The sequence below is a fragment of the Apium graveolens genome, chromosome 2, assembly GCF_009905375.1.
Source record: "Apium graveolens cultivar Ventura chromosome 2, ASM990537v1, whole genome shotgun sequence".
Lineage (NCBI taxonomy): Eukaryota > Viridiplantae > Streptophyta > Magnoliopsida > Apiales > Apiaceae > Apium > Apium graveolens.
In genome coordinates, this window is record NC_133648.1 from 165,818,479 (window position 1) to 165,824,478 (window position 6,000).

Consider the following 6,000-nt stretch of genomic DNA (forward strand, 5'->3'; position numbering starts at 1 on the left):
CCTTTTGCTTAGCTTCTTCATCACCAACTTCAGTTTCTCCGTCTTTTGCTTTTTCAGCATCAGCAACTTTTCCAGACCTTAAGGTAATAGCCTTGACTTTGCACAACAGCTTAAGTTCCTCAAAATCAGCACCAGAAGGTGGAGCAGCACCTCTTTGTTGAGGATATGATTGCCTTTGAGCATAATGTTGTGGTTGCTGGAATCTAGGTGGATTAAACTGTTTACTTACACCTTGCTGATATGGTTGTTGAATAGCATTCTGATTATTGCTCTAGCTGAAATTTGGATGATTTCTATTGTTAGGATGATAAGTAGCTGGCACAGGCTGCTGCGATCGCTGATAATTGTTCACATACTGAACAGATTCATTAACAAGAGAACATTGATCCGTAGCATGAGAACCTGCACAAAGCTTACAGACCATAGCTATCTGATTGACTCCATAGGTGGCTAAAGAATCGACCTTCAAAGACAGTGCTTGGAGCTGCGCTGCAATAGCTGTAGCTGCATCAACTTCCAGAATACCCGCTACCTTCTCAGGCATCATCCTTTGAGTTGGGTTTTGATGCTCATTTGTAGCCATAGTCTCAATAAAATTATAAACCTCAGTATAGCTTTTGGCCCACAAGGTGCCTCCAGCTGCTGCATCGAGCATGGGCCGAGTTTAGGCCCCCAAACCATTATAGAAACCAGTGATCACCATCCAATCAGGCATACCATAATGTGGACACTTTTTCAACATCTCCTTATAGCGCTCCCAAGCTTCGCACATGGATTCTGTAGGCTGCTGCGCAAACTGGGTAAGAGCACTCCTCATGGCCGCAGTTTTTGATGGATTTTTAATCGCAGCGGGGCATGGTAAAACACTTTTACATATATAAAATCCAAATAAAAGCATATAAATCGTGGTAAAAACATAGGGATCGAATCTAAACTTTAAAATAATTCGGAGACAACGATCAGAGATCCTTAGCAGTTGCTCCTCAAGTGTGAAGCACTCCACCGGTATCCACCAAGAAAACGATGTTAAGGAGGAGGAAGGAGGTGGAGAGAATTGGGTTTTCCAAACTTTTTGGGTTTTGGGGTTCGAATAAAATATAGGGTCTATAATAGTATATTTATAGGCAAAATTTTCAGCTGAAATTTTCCCATAAATATTATTATTATTATCCCATTTATTATTCTCATTAATAATTAAAACACCTTTTAATTATTAATCCTTTTTCTAAACACTTTAGAAATTATTCTCTCTCTTGATTTAATTTCCAAAAATTAAATCCTTAATTAATAATATTAAGAACTTTTCTTAATTAATTTTTAATCAATTAAATCTCATTTAATCAATTATTAAATTTGCCAATTAATTATTTATTTCATAAATAAATAATTATTAGCCATTATTAATTAATTCCCCCACCATTAAATCATTCTCTTTTTATGGTGTGACCCTGTAGGTTCAATATTAAGCTGGTAGTAGAAATAAATAATAATAAAACTATTTTATCATTATTTATATAAATTCTCTAATTTATTAAATATGATTAATTAATTAATCACATTTATTCTATATCGTGAGGGATACTTCTCAGCATATCGCGACTATCCGGATAATATGAATTCACTGCTTAGAATACCAAGAACCTATTCAGTGAATAGTTACCGTACAATAAACTCCTTCTACCCTACAATGTCCCGATTAAATACAAGGCATGGATCTCGTGTCAAGCCTATCTAATTCAATCACTTGCTTACCATTTACTATGCGTAGTTCTATGCAAATTAGAAACTCCTTACTAATTTCATTCACTCTGGCCAGAGATTCCTGAACTAGCATAAGTGGATCAGCCTTGAACATTCGCTTCCTTCACTGGAAGGGGTAGATCCTTTATTGATCATACACTATCTTCGTGTACAAATTCCTATACCCAGTAGAGCCCTAATAATTGTCCCTGGAGACTAAGAACTAAACCAAAGCATAGTTCAGTGTACACAAGATGACTATGATGACCTCAAGTCTAAGGATACTTGTACAACTATCACTATGTGAACAACTGCTGACACGTGAGTGAACTCCATCAGTTGTTCAACTGTGCGAGTCATGTTCAGTGAACTTATTCCATAATAAGCACCTACATACTAGCTATAGTGTCACCACACAAATGTCTATGAGAACAGACATCCTTCATAATGAAGCAAGCATAGTATGTACCGATCTCTGCGGATTATTAATTACCAGTTAGTAATCCTACGACCAGGAACTATTTAAATTTAGATTATCATCTTTTAGGTCTCACTATTATGATCTCATCATAATCTATAAAAGCTTTACTCTAAACTATGGTATATCTTATTTAAACACTTAAATAGATAGAGCCCGTAATAAAAACAAAACAAGTCTTTTATTAATATCAATGAAATCAAAACAGATTACATAAAAGGTTATTCCTATATCCTAATACCTGATTGGACTTAGGACATATTCCTTTCAGTTTTTGCCATTGGATAGAACTTTACCAGAATCTTTTACGCAAGATCTTGCCATGTAGTGATGGACCTAGTTGGTTCAGAATGTAACCAGTCCTTAACTTTATCCCTCAGAGAGAATGGAAAAAGCCTCAGCTTGATAGCCTCATCGGTCACACCATTATATTTGAAAGTACTACAGATCTCGACAAAATTCCTGATGTGCATGTTGGGATCTTCAGTAGCAGCACCTCCAAAAGAAACAGAATTCTGCACCATCTGAATAGTGCCCGACTTGATTTCAAAAGTGTTAGCCTGAATAGCCGGATGAAGGATGCTTGATTGAATGTCATCAATTTTAGGCCGAGAAAAGTCCATAAGAGCTGGATCTGCCGGAACTATACGATCACCCATGATTACTGGTTCTTTCTGCTCACTTTCTGTATCCGAATCCTCAAAATCTATCTTCTCCGGAATATCAAGAACTTCGTCTGTCTCCTCAGCCGTATCTAAATTCCTCTTGCGATTACGAGAATGTGTTTGCATAAACGCTCGCTAAAGTACATGAAACACAACCGAAAATAATAAGTAATAAGTCTTAATCAATGAGTCCTAATGACCACTGATGGTAAGTACATAAACTAAACAAATACGCTGAGTCCCCGGCAGCGGCGCCAAAAACTTGTTAGGGTGGAAAACACGCGCTAATAATACACGCAAGTATACGCGTTCGCAAGTAATATAGAATACTTTCTAGTTCGTTCCCACAGAGACTCAGACTAATTATGTTCAATTAACACTCACTCACCAATGTATAATTACTTCTCAATGTCAAGACAATAACACTTAGATGTGATTAACTAATTATTAACTACAATTAACTACGAGAATTAAACACTTAATTGACACTTGAATTAACAATATTAAACACACATGAGATCACAACTTCATTACTACTTCCTTCAATAGTTATTGTTATTACGCTTAGCATGTAACGGTGATGATATTAATCGAACAATACGAAACTGATAAAAGACAACTTTCATTGTACTAATACCATTCTACCAAGCATCCACAATTAAGATAGAAGTTGAATAGGTATCAATTATGTTGAGACCCTATATGTCTACAGAATTTGACAACATAACAATTTAAGCACAAGTTATTCCTTATGATTACACATGGCAAGTAAAACGGTTAGAGTTACCCACTAATCATGCATACACATACATGAACCTATGCTAGCATGGCAAGTTCTAAACCTCAAGATCCACTGTCGCTTCACAAGAGATTAATACCCTATCTTATATGTTCGCGACATACATAAGATGAATAAGCACAAACAATATTAGATAACATACAATCATCACACACTAAGGTATTAAACAACTTAACTAAAGAATTCTATAGTAAATCTGTTACGACCCCATGATCACGATTAGCCCATGATAGAACTCATCGTCACCAAGGGTTCATATGAAAACATGATAATAACACACGAGAATAACTAAATAAACTACTTATATTAAACCAGAGTACGTCACAAGAGTAAATAGGTTCAAAGCAAAGAAAACTAGCATCCACTGTTACAACGAAATAAAGAATCAAAAGAAACTATGCTTCCTCTTCGTTGCGGTGTGCTAAAACGGTCTTCTTCCTTATCTCCTTGCTCTTTGATTAATAATACGATTCAACACCACATGAAACGTCTCTGAAAACTACTTATATAGGAGTCCCACAAAACCCAGCTATCTCAGAAGTTGGAAGCTCAACAGAATTAGGAGTCTAAAAATATTAATTTTAATTTACGTCCCTGAGCGGGCGCTCAGCAATCCTGAGCGGGCGCTCAACTTCCTGAGCGGTCGTTCAGCAGAGCTGAGCAGGCGCTCAGACCCCTTCTGGAAAATACTCTGGTTTTGCTCTCGTTCTTTGCTGCATTCTGCTCCTAACTTCCCACTTGCAATGCCAAGCATACACTAAGGCTTATTCTTGATGAAATCTCTCCACAAACGCAAGTAATACCCTGAAATGCACACTAGAAAAATGAATCAAATACGCAAAATTCTTGATTTCAAGACATCAATTCAAGCTATTATAAGACGTTCTAAGTGGTATAAAATGCCACTTATCACTTGATTGTATCCACACTCTGACTATGTTGGAGGGCTTGAATTTTATGCAGCTGGAGTGCTTCAAGATGTGCTGTGAGTAGCTTCTTTATGCTGGTATTGGAAGATGTCTGAATGGCTGTTTGGGTGTCATGAATTAGCTTGAATAGTGTTGATTGGAGATGTGAGTAGGAACATTCTTTTGTTAGCATCCAGGCAGGAACATCTGCATCTCCCCCTATGCTCATGCAATCTTCCTAATCATCCTCACCAGCATCCCCAAAAGAAGTTTCATCCAGTTCAAAATCACTGCCAATGTTGGAAGGCATAGCAGTGATTGCATCATTTGCTCTATGTAAAGATTGTGTAGTATGCACCAAGTTCAGCAATCTTTCAGCCTCCTCATTGCCTTGTACAGCTAGAGTTTGGTAAGCTGTAATAGGGTGAGGAAATGTCTCAGCATATGGTAACATCCTTTTGGGAGGATGAAACCAATAATGAGCTGATATCCTTATTAAGCACTGCAGTTTGTTGGGAAACTGCAGTGTGGCTAGGCTGGGAAACACTCACCTCTCTAACCTTGTCCTTAGGGTTTCTTTGATGTTCACCCTTTCCCTCACCTTTCTTACCCACCTTCACACTCCCCTCTTTAGGTTTGGTGGATTTTACAACTGGCATCTTTTGAGAGACACCAGAGGGGGCTTTCTTTGTCTTTGATTTTAAAATTTTGGATTTGGTAGCTTGGGTAGGCAACTGTTGGGTCAATGACATAGTTTTCATAGCTACACTAGAATACAAAGAAGTTTGTGAGGTTGGAAGAGTAGAGACAGTGGAAATTACCTCACTTACCTGAGGTGCTTCCATTATTGAGAAGTAGAAGAGTGGCACCTCTTTGTAATGGTTTGCTCTGTTTAAATCTGCAACGATTCTCCTTTCTTGAACCCAGCCGTCTAATTTGTTGGTTGGGTTCTCAAGTACAATATCCTCAAAGAGGTGGTTAGCAAGCATCATTAAAAATCTAGCATAATAAACATTCTTGCCCCTCTTATTTAGCTCCCCTAACTTAAATCCCAACTCAAATATGACTAGATCGCTAAAGTTGAAAATTTTATCAGTTACTAGCATGTAAAGCATGTTGAGCATAGAGATATTAACTGAATCAAAATTGCTAATTTTACCAGAAAATACTTTACTGACTACATCACACAGATAACTCCATTCCTTCCTAAGACCCAATCTTATAATTTCACTTAATTTAGAAGTAGAGAGTGCATAGCCCATGAAGTTAAGCATATTAACAATATCAGTGTCTGTGTGTGGAGTAGTGACAATATTATCAGGAAACTTGAAGCATGCTTTAACAATATCACTATTAACACAGAATTCCTTACCTTTAATAGTGAAAGTGATAGTCTTATCAGTTGAGTTG